Genomic DNA, 19,356 nt, shown 5'->3' on the forward strand with positions numbered 1-19,356 from the left:
TCTATCCTCTCTTTTCCTGTATCCCCCAGTCCTTTTTTCACAAAAAAATTTCCAAGATCCTCAAGCCACCAGTGTTTAGTGGGACAACAGATTGCTCATATGAGACTCTAATTGTTGACAATGATGTCCTTTTCCCGAGAGGGACTACATAGTAAACATTTTTTTCTCCATGTAGAGCTGTTGACCAGCCTTTGTTGTGTTTTATTTAGAGTATTTGAAAAACATAGCAAGTATTTTTAGTTCTCTGAGTGTTATAGACCTGCCAAACCCCAGGGGTTCTGACTGAGTAGCAAGCTGACTGAATTATCTGGAAGGCTGTAGTGAAAACAGATTCAGTCTTCACCCTCCAAATTCCAATGCTATCCCTCGGGGGTGAGATGTGAACTCTGGCGTTTTTAGCATGCTGTGGCTTAGAGAAGTGTCCCTGGTCCTGAGCCAGTGTTGTGAGGACTGCTCAACAGCATCTCAGAAAAACCTAAGGGTTCAGCCACTTATTTTGTGTTTATTTAAAACATTCCATTTATTTGTATTTATCAATCTTTAAGTTAGCACACAAAGTGATAAGGTCTGTTATGGAATTTTCCCACATGTAGGTCACCACACTTTGTTTTTATTGGTCCCTCAGAGGCTGCTCTCCTATATCCCTTCTGATCTCCTGTTGCTAGTCCTCTTCCTCTGTCTTGGTCACTTTTCTATTGCTGTGAAGAGACACCATGACTAGGGCAACTTACAAAACATTTATTGGAGCTCACGATTCCAGGTGGTTAGATTCCATCCCAGAAGGGAGCATGGCAACAGGCAGGCACGAGAGTAGTAGATGAGAACTTAAATAGGATCCATTGTAAGCAGGAGGGGGGAGGGAGGGAGGAAAGAAGAGGAGAGGAGACAGAGAGAGACAGAGAGTCGGAGAGAATAGGGAATGGTGTGAGATTTTGAAGCCTTAAGCCCATCCTCAGTGACACATCTCCTCCAACAAGGCTACACCTCCTGATCCTCCCAAACCATTCCACCATGCAGGAAACAAATATTTGAGCACATGAGTGTATGGGGGGGTGATTCTCATTTAAACCATCACATCCTCCCTCAAAAAGTCCTCCCTGCTGCTTCAATGTCACACAAATACCATCTGCTTCTCAGTATTTCTTGCTCTCTCCCTGTTTCATTGTATGCTTTCTATTTCTCTCTCCCTCCCTCTTCTCTCTCCCTATCCCCCTCCCTCTCTTTCCCTCTCCCTCCCTCCCTCCCTCCCTTTTCTCTCTCCCTCTCCTTCCCTTCCTCTCTCTCTGTCTCTGTCTCTCTGTCTCTCTCTCTGTCTCTCTCTCTGTCTCTCTCTCTCTCTCTCTCTCTCTCTCTCTCTCTCTCTCTCACACACACACACACACACATTGTCCCTGTTGAGACTGGTTCTCATGCTGTGGTTCAGGCTAGCCAGGAACACTTTGTGTAGCCCAGGATGACTACCATGTCAGGTAGTTCACTTTCACTCCTGCCTTTAACTTCAGCTTCAGTGGGACCTGATGTTTCTGACCTCCATGGACACCTGCGCTCTTGTACACACATGTGCACCCAGACACATGCCCACACATCAGTAAGTAAAACGAATCTTTTTATAAAATCTGCTCTGAGCTCCACCCATCCCCAGTGGATGGAATGCCAAGCAAACACGTGTTGCTCTCTCTCTCTCTCTCTCTCTCTCTCTCTCTCTCTCTCTCTCTCTCTCTCTCTCTCTCTCACACACACACACACACAGACACCCCTTTACTGGATCCTATTTCACACTTGTTAGTCCCATCAAAAGATAAGGCCCTAGTATCTTTTTCTCAGGTCGTAACCTTTTTAACAATTTAAAATTGCTTTGGAGTTGCGTGTATGGATTTTGACTCCAGAATTTCACTCTAGAATGTCTTCATCTTGAGACCATAAAGTGCCCACGACTAGCTAGACCCCAGTGCCACGCACGCTCCCAAGGACATCAGTGTGACTACTACTGTATAGTGTGTGTGTTGGAAGTAGACTTATCCATGAAGGAGGACAAGAGAGAAGAAGACGACACAGGCTTCAGCCTTGGGGCCAAGAACAAGAAGTTGTGTAGGCAAAGCTAAGATGAAGCAGCTACATCCAAGCCACGTGGTAGATCCTAGGCAAAATGAGGCAGGGTGGGTCACAAGCGGACGGAGAAAAACCACAGCATGCGAAACGCCATTCTCAGGGAGCCCTGACCCACAGTAACCACAGCCCATGATGTACTCGCCTGCTGTGTCGTGTGCCTGACTGCATAAAGGAAGTGACTTTGTGGGTACGCCATGATTGTGCCCAGTGTTGGCGGCTCTGGTGGGCTCATTGTTTGGGTGCCCGTGTGTGCAGTGACCGGAGGGCAACTGAAACATTTCTGAAGGTTCTTCGCTGGCAGCGGTGTGATGTTTCTTTTCTAGACAAGCCCGGGAGGTACATTCTGTAACCTACAAGGTCAAAAGAGTGCGGGAGGGCAGCAGCTGTCTGCCGCTGCTTAACCAGCCTGTGCAGTAGAAACGGTAGAAGAGGGACAAGGGACACGGGGGACACGCAAGATGAAGGTCAGACAGGAAGAGAGGAAGGAGGACTCCCACGCCGAAGGGAGACTGCTTTCTACTTAGCGCTTTGTGTCAAGCATGAATGCGGTTTCCCTCGCTATGTTGCCAGACCTGAGATGAACAGGGCAAGATCTGGCTGTGGAAAAGAGCTAGGGCGCAGCCTGGGACCCGCCCGAGATGTTTCTGAGGAGAAGACACTAATTAATTATTTAATACGTTGCCTAGAGGTCATTATTGTGAAATTTCAGTGAGAAATGTGGCTGCTTTTGTACCCTTGTCCAAAGAGTCTGCCTGAGGCTAAAGTGAGGAGTTATGGAGTTAATTCCACTGGCAGAGGGAATCTTAAAACAGCCTAGTACGGACTGTGTCGGACTGTGTCGTGTGGTCATTACTGGTAACTCTAGCGAAGGTTTATAATGAAAAGGAGCAAGCCAGTAGGCAGCTCCCCTCCATGGCCTCTGCATCAGCTCCTGCCTCCGGGTTCCCGCCCTGCTTGAGTTCCCGTCCTGACTTCCTTCAGTGTTAAACATCAGTGTGCAAGTGGGAGCCAAATAAACCCACGCCTGCCCAACCTACTTTTTGGTGATGGTGTTCCGTTGCAGCAATAGAAATCCTAACTAAAGCAAGCACCAAGCACATGAAACTGAGGAAAAACCAACCACATCCACACTTGGCGAGCAGTGAGTGTGTACACATCCGCCTCAGGCATCCATCCCCATACGCCCTGGCCCGTATTTCCTTTTAAAAGTCACTGCAGATGTTGAAGAGAACATTTTCTACTTCAACAGGATGGACCTCATAACCTTTAGCTTTTAAATTTTTATCTATTAGAGCTCATTTTTTTTTCTGAGACAGGGTTTCACTGTGTAGCTTTGAAGCCTGTCCTGGAGCTCCCTCCGAGGACCAGGCTGGCTTGGAACTCACAGAGATCCGCCTGCCTCTGCCTCCCAAGTGCTGGGATTAAAGGTGTACACCATCAGCCCCTGGCAATTAATACTCATCTTTTTCTTCTAAAACTGCTTTGTCATATATTCTCCCGTCTCAAAAACTGTAATTGTGACAGTTTGCAATAACTGCTGATGGACAAGGATATCATTTACAGCTAAGGAACAGCCACAGCAAAACCGATCACTGGGGGGAACAGCAGAGTTTGCTTTATGTTAATCCAAGGTGTCAAGAAATTGAATATTCATAGCTACCTTTTGATTAATAATTTATTTCAAAAACAATTAGCTGACAGGTTTGGCTATATAAACCTATGTAAGGCACAGGATTTGGGATACAGCTACCAGGAGACAGAGACTTAGAAGATATAGGCATGGGTGACAAATGAAGGGTCCTCCCCGGGGTCTTCTAATTTCATGGTTTTGCATCCTCCGTAGAAAGCGGGAAGATAATTGCAATAAGGAAAGAGGGACCGAACTGGAAAGACGTGCTTTTAAGGCCTAGTATCATTTCCCCATCACTCTGCCTGTGCTTTTATTTTGTCAGAAGACAGTGCTGTGATGACACTTAACTGTAAGCAAGGCCAGACAATGTAGGTTCTGACCTGAAGGGGGCTATGCAGAGTGGAATTTCTTACACCACCTAAGGGAGCTCAGCCTCTGTTAATCAGTTTATAGTCACAGTTCGAGGATGAGATGTCACTGTGTCACTACAAGGGAGGCCTGTGAGCACAGTGTAGTCTGGTTGTCTAAATTCCTAGCTCCCATGCCTTCTCTAAGTGCCGCAATGTGTAAAAGTGATTTGTCACTTTGTCAATCCATAGCTGACTCTGGTACCGTTTTCTTAGAGGAGCCATGGAAGGGACAACGGTGTAACACGTTTGCAGGGATCACTAAATCTCGGCCAGGAGTCATTGGAGCGATGACTTCTGTTTCTCAAGGATCGGAAAGACCAAGCAAGCGTGCCCACTGGGTTTGCTGGAGTGGCCTTGACAGATTCGTGAGTGTAGCACTTCTGAACTCCTTTGCGTTTGCTTCTGGTAACTGTGCACCCCAGGAAAGGACGAGGTGGGCTCGGGGGCGTCCGCTGGTTTCTGACGTCTCGTCTTCCTCTGTTTAGGCTGAAACTGACTGTGCTAAAAAGCAGTACTTTGCTTAGAAGCAATAACCAAAGTTACTGGAGGAGTGGCTGTTTTTATCTGGTTTGTATGTGTGCATTTGCATGTGTGATATGTGTATGTGTGTGTCTGTGTGTCTGTGTGGTGTATGTGTATGTGTGATATGTGTGTGTCTGTGTCTGTGTGGTGTATGTGATATGTGTGTGTGTTTGTGTGTGTGTGTGGTGTATGTGTATGTGTGAAATGTATGTGTGTTTGTGTGTTGTGTGTATATGTGATATGTGTGTGTGTCTGGTGTATGTGTATGTGTGATATGTGTGTGGTGATATGTGTGTGTCTGTGTGGTGTTTGTGTATGTGTGATATGTCTGTGTCTGTGTGGTGCATGTGTATGTGTCATATGTGTGTGTCTGTGTCTGTGTGGTGTATGTGTATGTGTGATATGTATGTGTGTCCGTGTGTTGTGTGTATATGTGATATGTGTGTGTTGTATGTGTATGTGTGATATGTGTGTGTCTGTGTCTGTGTCGTGTGTGTGTATGTGATATGTGTGTGTGTCTGTGTGGTGTATGTGCGATATGTATGTGTGTCTGTGTGTTGTGTGTATATGTGATATGTGTGTGTGTGTGTGTGAGTATATGTTTATGTGATATGTATGTATGTGTCTTGTGTTGTGTGTGTATATGTGATATGTGTGTGTCTGTGTGGTGTATGTGTATGTGTGATATGTGTGTGTGTCTGTGTGTTGTGTGTGTATTTGTGATGTGTGTGTGTATATGTCTGTGTGGTGTATGTGTATGTGTGATATGTGTGTGTCTGTTGCACATGATGTTATGTGTGCACACATTGGTACATGAGTGGGGAAATCAGAGGTTGGTCTCCAGTTTTGTTCCTTACAAAATGTTCATTTGTGTTTCTGAGAAAAGGTCTCTGCCATTGGTCACAAATTCATTTATTTATCATGGATATTATATGGGCAGATATTTAGTTAGCTCAGAGTGCCAGGGATCCACCCGTTTTCCATTCCCCAGTGCTGAGACTGCAAGGACGTGCCACCATGGCCAGCTTCTTTTGTATTAGTGTTGGTGATGGAGCACAGGTCCCTGAGCTTTCACATCCAGCCCTGCACTGACAGAGCTGTCTCCCCAGGCTGGCACAGCAGTGTTTATATTGGGGGTACTCAACATGGGAGCAATGAGCTTTCTGTTACAGAGCTGAGCATGAAGGTCACAAAGGAAGACCTCGGCGGGTTGTTAGTAGACAAGTCAATACTGCATACAGGCTGAAGCTTCACTTTACTCATTAGAAGTATTCTTTTGCTGTTATTTTTACAAGCAAACATGCATAGCAGTTTAGGTCTATAATGCTTCCACACATCTTTGGTGAAACTATACTTGCTGTTGTGTGAAACCCTTCCCAACATTCTAAAATTAAAGCCATTCTGTGGCAGTTTCCACATTCCATCCTGAAAGACAGTGATTATGTTTTGCTGTCATTTAATGAAGCCAATTGCATGTTAGGGCAGATTTATTCTAATTAACTTGGGTAGCACAGATTCCTTATAAAGACCAATACCTTTAATTTGACAGGAGAAAAATAAGGTTTGATATCTTTCTATTCCCCCCCCCTCCAGCCATGAAGTACAACAAGCTGTTTGGATTTCCTTTGTTGAAAAGGTTTTTCTGTTTTTCTCCATTGCCTTGGGTTGAAGATGAAAAACAAAATAAAACAAACAAAACAGAACTAAACAAAGCAGAATAAAACATCCATGACTCCTCCCTGGAGCCATATGGATTTTTGGTGCAGTTGAAACCTTCCTGATATTTGCTGTTTGCTAGTACTATAAAATTTAACCTGTGTTGAGTTTGGCGATGGGATTAGAGACTGTATCCCTGAAGGATTAGACTGGGGATATCAGAATTATAGATTATTAGCTCTGTCTTTACTTTCGAGAGCATTTGTTGCAATGCTCAAATCCCATTGTCATTGACGATTTAGTTTGGTCAAGTCATCTTTTCTGGTAAGCAAGTTAAATATGTGTACGTAAGCACATATACTGACCTGCCGCTCAGATCCCACGTCCCGATTCTAGCCTTATTTTTCCCAACACCATTTTTATCTCTTTATAATTTAGAGCCGTTTCAAACCCAGTTTTGTGTCTGTGTCCTCTGTTAAAACCTCCCTTTCAGATTCTAGTAAATGGGATTCATCATCATTGCTACACTCAAATGCCTGTTTCTCTCCCTACCTGAAATGTGGTACACCCCAGGTTTAGCAGTCTAATTACAAATACACACATCCTCGACACGTAGGCTTTCCTCTGATAGCTTCTCAGAGTTCTCAGGTAAGGCAAACTCATTCCCATCCTTTCCTCCGCCCAGCTCTGTTTTTGTACTAGGTACTGATAATACTGAGAGAAGGAAGGATTTATTCCAGTGTGTGGTTTGAGGAATTCAGTTGAAGGTGTCCCCGGGTTGGGGACAGCATGTTGGTGGGAACGACTGGTAAAAGCATTGCTGATTGCATCCTTGGTGTCCAGGGAGCAAAGACTTTGGGTGGGAACCCGGCTGAGCTATAATCCTTAAACTCTGATTTTATAGATGCCAAGTAGGATCCATGTGCCCCAAATTTCACAACCTCCCCAAACAGAGCCACCATCCAGGGAAAACCTGTTCTAACAGATGAGCCCATGGGGAACATTTTACATTCAGACTATTCCAGTGCCCGTCTTTGGCTGCCTTCTCTGTATTTTTATATTTGAGTTAATGTCTACTCAAACTCATCATTGCAGTTTATTGTTGCCTTCAATTTTCTTTTTCAAACTGAGTTTCAATTACACCAAGATATCTTCGTCATTGCTGGTGCTACAACAACAATCTCCTTATGCATCCCAGGCTGATCTTACGCTCATGTGGATCCTCCTGCCTCAGCTCACCATGTACTGGGATGACAGGCATCTGCCGCTATGCCCAGCTACACAAAGATTTCTAGAAGTTGTAATATTGTACTATATTTTCTTGCATATACTTTAAAGAACTTAGCATTTAATAAACCCTTGAACCAGATGCTTTGAGAACTGGGGTGATGGTATCTGTTAATGTATTTAAATGCCAATGGTGTGCTCTAGGGTGTCAATTCAGCTCACCCCACCTCTCTGTCCTATTATCTCTAAAGCAGAGTGTCACCTTTGATGTAGTCGCTCATGCATACATACTCACCATGTGGTAGTAGTCAACTAGTGGGTTAATTTATTTTAGGTTGTTTGGAATCCTATACAAAAAAAAAGCCATTATTAAGTAACTCATTGAAATCTCACCTTACCCTTTTTTCCTGACTACAGGGGGACACAGCACAAATGGATGAAGCTAAGATTATTTCTTTGACCCCAAATAAACCTGTGCTCCTTGAAGTTACCCTTTGCTTAATGACTTCTTTGTCATTTTGAAATTGGGTGACCCTGGGGGAAATGATGGAACCTCTTGGAGTTGTTTCCTCCTTTTAAAATGAAAATGTTTATAATGCCCTTTCGAGGCCAGGGCACTTACTGTTAAAGCCTCAAGCAGTAATCACTTACCGAGGCTGCTGTTTGCTTGGCTGGTAGTTAATGTTGTTCAGGGAAACTCCTTCTTTTAATTATTACAGTGTTTTGTCAAAGTGTCACCAGGTTAGTAACTGTGAGTACTTTATTTTATACGTTGGCTGGTACACATACTGAGTCAGATGGGAGAGTGCTAAAAACTTAGTCTTCCTTCCTCGAGACTGGCAGAAGGATTAATGAAGTCTATCCGGCACGAAGAGCATGTAGTCAAAAGTCATCATGACAGCTGTTCAGAGAAGAGGTTAAAATGCTAGGTCCTAGGATCCCACAGGACCCTGGACCATAGACCAGACCGAGTTGCTCTCGCAAGATAGCTTGGCTTTGGAGCCAAGGAGGAGGCTGCCATGAGCGGCTCTGGGTCAGCTTATGGTCCAGCCTTGTACAAACAACCGAATCTCAGAAAGCACAAAAGCGAGCCTCCCGTGCCCCGCCCCCCCCCCGGCCCCGCCTTTTAAACGTGGGTGACTGCAAGCACCAAGCAAATTCATGGTATTCTGACTCCAGTCTTGTTTTCTCAGAACTAACCTAGGCCTGAGCTGGAACAGCAGGAAGGAATTAGATTACATTCTATGAGAGCTTCTGGATTGTGAAGGCTTGGAGCCACTGGTGCGCACGAGCATCGGCATTGATGAGAATTTAAGTAGGGTTTTGTTTGTGACTTTCCTCTTCAAATCTCAAGGTACGTCCATAAAGGAGTAATGTGACAGAAATTACTTGAAAGTAACCTCACTCTTTTCTTGATTTCTTTTTAAAGCGAAGATTGTGTGTGTGTGTGTGTGTGTGTGTGTGTGTGTGTATTTTTTTCTGAGACAGGGTTTCTCTGTATTGTTTTGGAGGTGGCTCAGCCGTTAAGGGCTAGCCTCACAACCAAAAATATAAGCGAAGGTATATTTTAAATTATGTGTCTTTCTCCTTTTGAGTCTTTGAAGATCGCTTTGGGGAAAACATTTTCCAAAGATTTCACTGTGCAGCTTAGCTTGAGAGAGCCTCCTTGGGTAGAGTGTGTCTCAGACAGCACAGGAGGGTGGTGGCCAGTCTTCAGGTGAGGTTGACTGTCACAGTGTCTCTCCTTTCTCCCCGTGGTTACATCTTCCGATGTGATCCACATAGTCCTGGCCAAGATGGAGGAAATCTGTATCTACTGCTTCTTTGTAACTTCATAAACTCATTAATTCTGTTTTTACAGAGTCCTTGACAGTTATCTCTTCTATCAGGAACAATCATAGAGCCTTTTCTGCTACATTATCCCAGCAGAAGCTACTGCCTACACATGCGACCCGCAATAATTAAAGACATTTTAAGTGTCAAATTCATTAGCATCCTCATTATACAGATGATGCCAGCGAGGCCCAGGAGGTTGGTGTCAAGTAACTTGTCTAAGGCCACACAACTTGTGGGTGGAAGAGCTTGACTGAAGGCCCATGAAGCTGAGTCCATCTGGCACCCAAGCTGAGGTCACTGGAGTAGGATCCCACCACCAGACAGCAGCTAGAGATGTCTGGAAGAGAACAGCCAGGCTCCAGTCACAGACACACTGCTGAAATACTTCCTTTTAATGCTACACAGAACTCAGTTGTTCAGAGGGGGGATGGAGAGCTGGCTCAGAAGTCAAGGCATGGGCACACTTGCAAAGGATCTGAATTTGGCTCCCAACACCCATACTGGACGTCTCTCAACCATCTGAAATGCCAACACCAAAGGGATCCCATACCTTCCTCTGGACTCCGGTGGGAAACTGCTCTTGCATTAACGTGTATCCTCCATATACAAGTAATGGAAAATAAAGTAAACCTTAAAAAAATAGAGTTCCTTTTTTTCATTCTGTATTTAGAGGCAAACAACCTGAAAGAGACTGAGGTTCAAATTAAATAAAGGTTTTGACCAGACAAGCTCAGGAAAGCAGTCAAGACCCCAGGATACAAATGTCCTTATGTCGGCCCTGTCCTCAGCTCAGGGAGGAGGAGGAGGCTGGGAACCTGACCAGGGCAGCTTTCTTCATCACGGATATGTTGGCATCACACTGGGAAGGGAGAGGGGCCACGTAGCCCATGTGGGATGATGGTTACTGTGTATTCGCCCCCGTTCCCCACAACCCAGCAAGTCGTAGGTGTGCCTCATTTTAACCTCAGAGCATCTCTGTGAGGTAGGCAACATGTTTGTTTCCATGTATACTGTTTGCACTATTAAGCTGTGTCCAGATCAATTCCAGTTCAAAGATAGACAATATTACAACATAGGTTTAGACACTGCATGTTAGGGTCTTCACCCTTAGCCCTCTCCCCTTGATATCCCTGCATCCCACGGTTCCGAAGGTCAGGGAAAAATAAATAAATAAATTAGGGAGGCCAAGTTCCAGCTAATTCCATTTACTGGTCTGAGTTAAATGGGTATATTCGCAAACATTCAGTATGTGTAGAAGTCATTTAATGTGGCTGACTTGGTGAGAAGGAGGTCTGCTTTTAAAGACCACGTTTTTTGTGCATGGAAATCAGGATGTTTGACCAGTAAGATGAAGAGGACTCTCTCAGGAGAAAATAACTTACATAGGAAACAACTGACAGTCACCGGCTCCTACTCCAAGCATGCAGACCCTGTCACCTGGATGCTCTCTGCTACCCAAAGAAGGGGCTTCCCAGCCCCAATTCAATCCTTTTAACCTGTCACTTCTGCACCTGTGACCACGCCCACGGGTGCGACAGATGCAGGGAGGGTGGATATCTTACTACAATTTCCTTTTTAGTCTAAAGAAGATTTAGGCTTGATACAAAACCTTATACAATGATAGCAAATATCAGGTATGCTCTAGGAGAAGGAAAGGTAAACCACATAATTTAAGACCTACTGCCTGTGAAGCAACATAGAGCGATTGGCATGAACACATAACCAGTCCTAGGGTAAATGCATAGCAGAGATTACTATGATGTTGTCCTAAACTGGAAAGTTTAAGTCTTGTACCTAATATTTCTATCCAGGAAAAGGGAAGAATAATTGTGACAGTTTAATCTTCAACCTCGTCAAAGGCCTGAGAAGAAAGATAAGAATACGAGGGCAGGCAGGAAGTGCAGGTGAGCAACTTCCAAAGGTGCAGCAAAGACAGAAACAGCAGGCTACTTGGACAGTCACCCAAAGTCTCACAGCAGCGTAGGGCAACCAGCATTGGCTAAGGCCTAGAGTGTCTGACTGACCAACACAGAAGCAGGGAGGTAAAAGACTGTCTTACCCTGACTTGGCAAGGTTCAGCAATCTTTTAAGTTTATCTCCTGTATGCACAGTAGGACAGCATGTTTGAAGTCAGCTGTCGATGTGGGGACAGTTCTTTGCCCAAGAGGCCAGTAGCTGTGGAGAGAATGGACTCCAGAAGGAGTGTCATCAGTACCCAACATACTCTCAGGAATATCTCCTTGCTGTCAGGAGCAATAGTGTCTTCTGCCAATGGAATACTAATATTAAAACATTTAAATGCCATATTCTGCAGCCTATGAAGTGTTTGAAGATCAAATATCTATGTCTGACTAATCTCATAGATATAAGAAACATGGATAATTATAGACTGTAATTCTCAGAAACATAGTTGTACAATGGCTGAAACTTTCCAATATAATTTAGCAAGACAATGACTGAAAAATATGCAACTATAAACATATATAATTCTCAATAACAGAGATAGAACTGAAATGTCTTGACGAGAGGTAGAACCGTAAAGTGTAAAATGATAAAATATCCTAAGTTGTATCAATATAGTTTTATAATTGTGTGCAAAATATCATAAACACAAAGAAGACCCTATGTAGTCAACATACTAGAATCTAGCAATTTAGGGTATCTATAGCTAATAGTTGCTAAAAGTAGTTCACAAGAAGATATGTTAATCTACCTATATCCCATCCTAACCACACCCTTCCCATCCAGACCCTTAAACTCATCTAAAAGAGACACCTGAGTCTGAGCATCACCTTCATACCCAACCCTATTCAACTTAAAACCAACCCTAAGCAGGTGACAATTTTTCAGCGATGAGAGAAAAAGAAAGAAAAAGACCAAAATACCCTTAATGCCAACAGAAGGGAAAGGGGACATTGTTTTCTTAGGATTACTTCCTGCTGAAATGGGATGACGATGACTCCATGGGATCCTGTAGGAAAAAAAAAATTAAAGCAAAGAAAAGTCTCGAGAGGACTAGCTGTAACCTTTACAATCTTTTAAGTTTACAGCTTAAGTTTACAGTCTTTTAACATTTACAGCTAGTCTCTGTGTGGTGGGTGATGCTTAATTGAAGTTCTTATCTGAGGCTCTGGCCAGAGTATCAGAAGGTGCACTGTTTCAGCTAGCTAGTCTGGAGTTGTCTTGAGCCTTGTAGTCCCAACCGGTTTTAAGGTGTTGCTTGTGAGTTCAGATAGAATGAAGTTGAATCAAATGGAATCAATAAAGTGGGGCCTCATCTTCTTTCCAGAGAACTCAAAGCTTTCTGTTAGGAAGTTTTTGTTCACTGTGGAAGACATAAATCCTGATATCAGCACAGAAAGTTCAACTTTAGTAGGTAAGCATACAGGGAAAGGCAACAATAAGGTTGAAAATAAATATGAGGGAATAGGATTTTTGAGAGAAGACAGAGTTAAGACAATAGTAGTCCTAGATTTTGCTTTTTTCTGTCTTACGTCAACAGTCTTTTGATATGAGACAGAAACTCTGAATTTTATTTAAACAGCATGTTTGAATTTGGAGAAGGAGGGCCAAATCCAATTCCAAAGCCACCTTTGATTTTTATGTGAATTGGAACTGTGACTATACTGCGAAGTAAGAAGATATGAGTTTAGTATAAAGGTTTTACCGCGACTACATCAGACTCTTCTTTGTTTAATGGTTCTTTCTGGACAGTTATCCTCTCTTCTTTAGGCATGGCGGGTGGAAATCAGGATGCTTGACCAATACGATGACTCCGTATCCTCTAAGCTTGTGAGCGATGGGAAGATGTGGTAATTCCCCCGCATTCTGCTCTTTCTCTTCAGCTTCTCCCACATCCTCTGCTGGGGCATCTCAGGAGTATCCAGCAAAGACATTTTACATGCACACTACACCTTGCTACCTCAAGTGACTGGAGAGGAATTCCCACCATGGTGATGGAGAGCCCTTTGACAGTAATGGAGATGAGATTCCATTGTTCTCAGGAGTGCTGATACCCTGAGTGGTCCTGGGCTGGCTGCTCCTCGTGGGACCCCAACCGCTTTCTGCTCCGTTGGGTGTCACTTGTTCCTGAAGCTTCTCTGTCTCATCCTCCTCGGGGATTCTCTTGTTTGATTAAATTTGAGAGATTTGTCAGCAAAAATTTATACTGATTGACATATTATAAATAGAATAATTATGGATAGGAGCTTCACAGACTAACCAGAAGCGGTGTACCATGCCTACAACCCCAGTATCTCTGAGGCTATCCTGGGCTACGGAGTGAGAACCTGTCTCAAGAATATGGGAAAAAAAGCAAATTAAAGCAACACACAGAGACATAGAGACAGACAGACCAATACACATACACCGGGCAGGGCGGGGGCACAAATTATTTTGATACATGTATTATCATATTTAAATTTTGACTCCTTCGAAATTATGTTTACTGTGTAGAATAGATTTTATCTTTCTTCTTCATTCACTTGTGATTGTGTTGCTCTCAAACTTCCTTTTTTCATCTGCTCTTCTGATTCTTTCTGCAGATCTCCTTCCTAGCCAGGTGGACCACATACAGAATCTTTAGTATGTGCTGCACGCTCTCTGGGAGTTCCATACCTCAGCATCCCTGATCATAACGATGATTGCCTTCCGCATTCACAAGACATTTGCTTATTTAGTTTATTTAGTATACTGTCCAATTAGTGACGTAGTCACAGTCTGCTTAATGTCCCCAAGCCTCTCTGTTTTGGAAACAGAAAACACAGAGACTGCCTCCCCTGCCCATATATATATATATCCTGAACTGATTTGTGTGGAAGCAGAAAATGAGGATTTTAATTCTTTTATCTCAGCTGTTATCTCTTATGACCTTGAGTTAGATTGCAATCATTTTCTTTTTCCCTTGCAGAAACACTTCTGAAGCTGGCCGGTATGCACCGGCTTTGGTAGTTATGACCCTGACATTGTGGACTACATTATCAGTTGCCGAGTAAAATAACAGGGAAGGGAAACATGCTAGTTAAAAGGACAACACACATTCCTGGTTTTGCCCCTAAGGAAGTGGTATAATTTTTCTATGAAATCTTTTGTTAAAAACCAAACAAAAGAAAACAAAAGGAAAAAGCAAACAAAGTAACCCGCACATGGTCTGACCTTGGGAGGAAACGCTTATAGGAGTTGGGAGAAGCAGCTAAAACAGACTGGTAAATTAACTTCAAATCAAGCAACATAAATTGGTTTTAGGAGTGTTCCAGAGGATGTGAGTGGGTCAGGAAAGGCCTTGCAATACAGTAGGAGGTCGCCAGAGTCGAGGGGACACCTAAGAAGTTTTCTTTAGCTGTGGGGATGGGTCGGGGATTTTCAAGGACAGAATGTATAGTGCCTAATTTTCAGCGGTTTGCTTTAGTTCTTCAGTGAAGAATGTTGCACGGACCTTTGGTTTCATGACTTCTGGGAGTGGGGATGGGTGGGGCGATTCCAGCCGAGGAAGCAGGTCTCAGATGAGGAGTAGGAAGGAGGAGCAGGGTGGCGACGGTCCAGCACTGCACCCAAACGGCCTTCCTTCTCCCATGTTGAGCAGAGGAAGAGTCGTGGAGGACAGCAAGGGTGGATTGGAAGTGATTGGACTGCAATTACTACCACGCAGCAACATTTAGGGGATGGAAACTCATCAATAGAGAAAGCATAAAAGGAGATGCTGGGGCATCCGCAGCAAATAAAGACAAGTCTGAAAAAGAGAAGTAGAGGGAGGAGCGTTTCTGCCTCTTCCTTCCGTCTTACAGAATGCTGAAGCATGGTGAGGTCGGCTACACTTCCATAAGTGCGGGTCCCAAGCAGAGGGCACTGACTCTCTTTATCACTGTCGAAGATGCACCGTGGCTTCTGAAACTTATACTCAAAGGAAGGACTATAAAAAGACATTTAACTATTTCCTAACAGACGACAACGTAAGAACCTGGAGAGACCGCCCAGTGGTTAAGAACACTGGCTGCTCTTGTGGCGGACCCAGGCTCAGTTCTAAGCACCCACATGGCAGCTCACACCTGTAACACACACACACTCAGTCACGTGTACACATGCACATAATGTCATATATGCACACAATAAAACAAATGATTCCTAAAGAAAATTTAAACACCTAATAGGAATCTAGGTTCTCTTAGGACGTAAATTTCCTGGTGGGAATGTGCACGCAGTGGAAATTATTTTCTCACAGGGTGATGAGTGACTTATTCGATCTTCTGTCTTCACACCTATGATTCAAATGTATTGTATTGTTGAGGTTCTGATTCCTCAGTATTGGAAATTTCCTTATTATCGGGAACACACTTCGAATAAACATATGGGAATTAAAGCAGCTTTAAATTAAATATTGGGGTTCAGTGTTGTCACTTTTGTTGTTTACTGTAAGTTTGGGGGTTTCGATTTTAATTTTCTATTAAGTATTTATTTTATCTGTGTGAGTGTTGTGCCTGTATGTATGTCTATGTACCAAGGATGTCCCTGGTGCCCACAGATGACATCGGGTCTTGTGAAACCGAAGTGACAGATGGCTGTGAGCTACCAAGCGGGTGCTGGGAATTACACCCAGGTCCCCTGGAAGAACAGCCAGTGCTCTTAACCACTGAGCCATCTCTCCAGACCCTTCATTTTTATTTTTTTGAGAAAGGCTCTTACTCTATCTATACTCCAGGCTGACCTTCAGGTCTCCACCCGAACCCTGAGTACCTCGAGTGTAAGAAAGACTCACCCCCCCATGCACAGCTATGTTCTTCCAGTTGAATATCAAACATCAACAAAGAATCGGAATATTTAAATTGTATGTTTAATATTTACAGAGAAACTGAATATTTAAATTGGTAATGCAAGTGATCACCTAATTCAGAGTTAAAATGTAGAATACAAATTTGATCACAGTGTTAAGGATATGTAGCTTTCTGCAGGCTATCGTGTCACTTAAATCTGAGCATTCCTATGCATTTTCTGAAAACTACAAATATCAAATGTGCTCAATAAATATTTACTGTGAGAATACCGCATGAGAAGAGAGCAATGGATTACACCTTCAGAGGTGTATATTGAACATTATTATCGTGCTCAGTCTTTTGCTCCTTATTCACACGAGTCATCATCCTAACCCTATCCTGTGCTATTATACTCGTACATTTCTGCCAGTTTAGGCAACATTACGGAAAAAGTAACTCTATCCATTCTCAGAACGTCATGCTCTTTAAATATGTGCGAGGGAGTGTGTGTGTGTGTCCCTGTGTGTGCACAAGTGTGGTCACTCACACATGGGGATGCTAGAGGACAACCTCAGATGTCATCCTCAGGAATGCCGTCCGCCTCCAGAGTTAGGATCTCTGACTGGTCTGCAGTACATGGTTAGGCTGGACTGGAAGGTTAGCCCAGGAATCCACCTGTCTCCACCTCCCCTGCAATGGATTACAGATGCATTCTGCCACACCTGGATTTCATGTGAGTTCTGTGTTTCAAACTCAGTTTCCCATGCTTGGAAGACAACTGCGTACTGACTGAGCTGTCTCCACAGTCCTCGCCATAGTTTTAATTTTCACGCTTCCAGTGGTGAATGGTCTTGAAAACTTTCTCATGTGTCCTAGAGAGATAGCCATTAGAGGCCTTCGCTTGTGTTTGTTTACATTTGTATTTTTTTTTTGTCCTCATCATGGAGCTTCAAGTTTCTTTGCATATTGCGGATGCCAAACTGCGGCCAGGTATAGGGTATGTATGTGTCTTCCATCATAAATTCAGCAGGGTATTTTGAAAAGATATACTTACCTTTAATTACACGTACACGTATGCGTACATGGGGATCCATGCACATTCGTGCCGGTGCCCTGGGATCAGAAGGGGACATCGTCTCATTAGAGCTGGAGTTGACAGTGAGCTGCTTGACTGCTTGACTGCGGTGCCGGCAGCTGGACTTGGGACCTCTTCACCACTGAGACATCTCTTCATGCTCTCTGCAGGATTTCTTTTAACAGGCTTGAGAATTGATTTTTGCAAAGGAAACCATTGCTACTCAGAGTCTACTCGGATGCTTTCTTCCAGCTGTTTTATATTGCTAGCTCTCTTATTTGGCCATCCATTGTTTTTTAAGATGATATGTAGTTGGAACGTTTCTTGTCTTTCTGTGTCATCTATCATCCAGGAAAACGAAGTCCAACTGAAATCTGTCTGCAAGGTTTTGTGACGTCATTCTTTTCCCAGTTTGCACTTGGCAATCACTGAAATGCCTCATAGACATGAGCTTCACCTACATGACACCCCACTTCTTACCAAAGCTCACAAAAACAAAAACTTCACCGAACTCTGTAACTTCCCTTATAACATGAATTCATATGCTCCTTGCTGCGTTATTCATTTATTTAAATATCCAAAAGGTAGTGGTTTGGAGTTTCAGCTAATTACTACAGTACCCTTTTTAAAACTGTCACATTGCGGTGCATCCCTCTTCTTCAAAGCGTGGAACTCTGCAGATGCGGGAGCACTAAGCCATTGATGTTCTAGTCCCTCACAGGTCCCGGTTTAGCTAATGGAGTAAGTTAAGCATCACACAAATGCACACGCTGTCTCCGCATTCTGCTGCTCTGAGCAGAGGTGAACCCTTGACCCTCGCATGTGTCCCGTTCACATGAATCACTGCCTTGATGGACAAGTTTACATCAGTGCGCTGTTGGCAAACATCACCATTGCTGCACCGAGTCTCCTTGACCTCTTCTCGTCCGTTGTTTGTAAGCGGGACGTTTCGGTTACTTCTGGGCAGAGACCATGCAAGATCACGATCAGTTCTTTTCTTAGTGTGCAATACAAAGAATGAAATGCTGCTTCAACTCCTTTGCTTGTGCAATATTTCTATAATTGGTCCTGCCTAACTCAGACGATGATCTGGCAAAGTCATTTGCCAAAATGCCAATAGTAGTGGTTCATATAGCCTTAAGCATTTTTTCTCAAATACTTTTTGTGCAAAAATTACAGATAGCTCCAATAATCTCATGTGTAAGAACTGGTGCGTGCGTGTGAGTGTGCGTGTGCGTGTGTGTGTGTGTGTGTGTGTGTGTGTGTATGTGTGTGTCTTTTTTCCCCCTCTTTACCTTTTCCATTGCAAGCATTTTTTCAAAATCCTCCGCGCCCTTGAAAAGCATCAAACACGGCCATGGTGAATACAAGATTGAAAGCTTCCTGTGTAACATCCGACATTTTTAATCGAATTCCATGTTGAGTAAGGACACATTATTGGATCTTTTCCAGGCCTTTCCAGGCGGGGGAGGTTGAATGGATAGATTTCAATTAATTACCTGATTTCTTCGCGCTTCAGAATTTTATGAATTTCAATGCACACACAGTACCAGTAAAATGCAATTTAAAAAAAATTGCTCTGGGAAAACGAGAAAAGATCACAGTAGCTGGCATTCAAATCCTGCTGGTGTGAAAAAAAACAAAGACATAAGAGCCAGGATTGTTAAGAGCAGGCTTCCAAACCAGGTGGCTGTTTCCAGCTTCCCCTGCCTCCTGGCGTCCATTCCTCCCTCAAAGCTGCTGATTTCCAGCAGCGCATTAGATGGCGCTGTTCACACAGCTTACAGTTGGGCTCTGAGCAGTCGTTCTCATTGACCAGAACCAATGCACACTTTCATTTTGGGTTTACACCACTCAGCTCTGCCTCTAACGGGGCTGCAACTGGGCCCAGGGGTGGGCCCTTCACACACGTGTTTGAGGCTGTCACACAATAGGCGTAAGAGTGCACTCTGCACCGTCTGACCCCTTTCACTTAAGAGAAGAGAGTCCAGCGTTTGGGCGGATGTTTAGGATTCCACAGAGCTACACCCCGCCCCCATAGGCCCATACAAACCACCCTTACTTCCCAAAATGTCTTTTTTTAAAAGATCACACTTAAATCATACCCTTTATTTAAAAGAATTCCTAATCAAGACGTCTCGTTAG

At 43.7% G+C, this 19,356-nt stretch overlaps 1 long non-coding RNA gene across 1 annotated transcript; it reads left to right on the top strand.

The window, feature by feature from the left end:
• Positions 1-2,332: 2,332 nt before the first annotated feature.
• Positions 2,333-10,014, top strand: LOC121137274. The gene is made up of 3 exons (XR_005874538.1): positions 2,333-2,445; positions 8,748-8,908; positions 9,416-10,014. It is a non-coding gene; the product is annotated as an uncharacterized LOC121137274 (long non-coding RNA).
• Positions 10,015-19,356: the final 9,342 nt, after the last annotated feature.

Source organism: Mesocricetus auratus, unplaced genomic scaffold (assembly GCF_017639785.1).
Source record: "Mesocricetus auratus isolate SY011 unplaced genomic scaffold, BCM_Maur_2.0 Super-Scaffold_2245, whole genome shotgun sequence".
In the NCBI taxonomy this organism is placed as follows: Eukaryota; Metazoa; Chordata; class Mammalia; order Rodentia; family Cricetidae; genus Mesocricetus; species Mesocricetus auratus.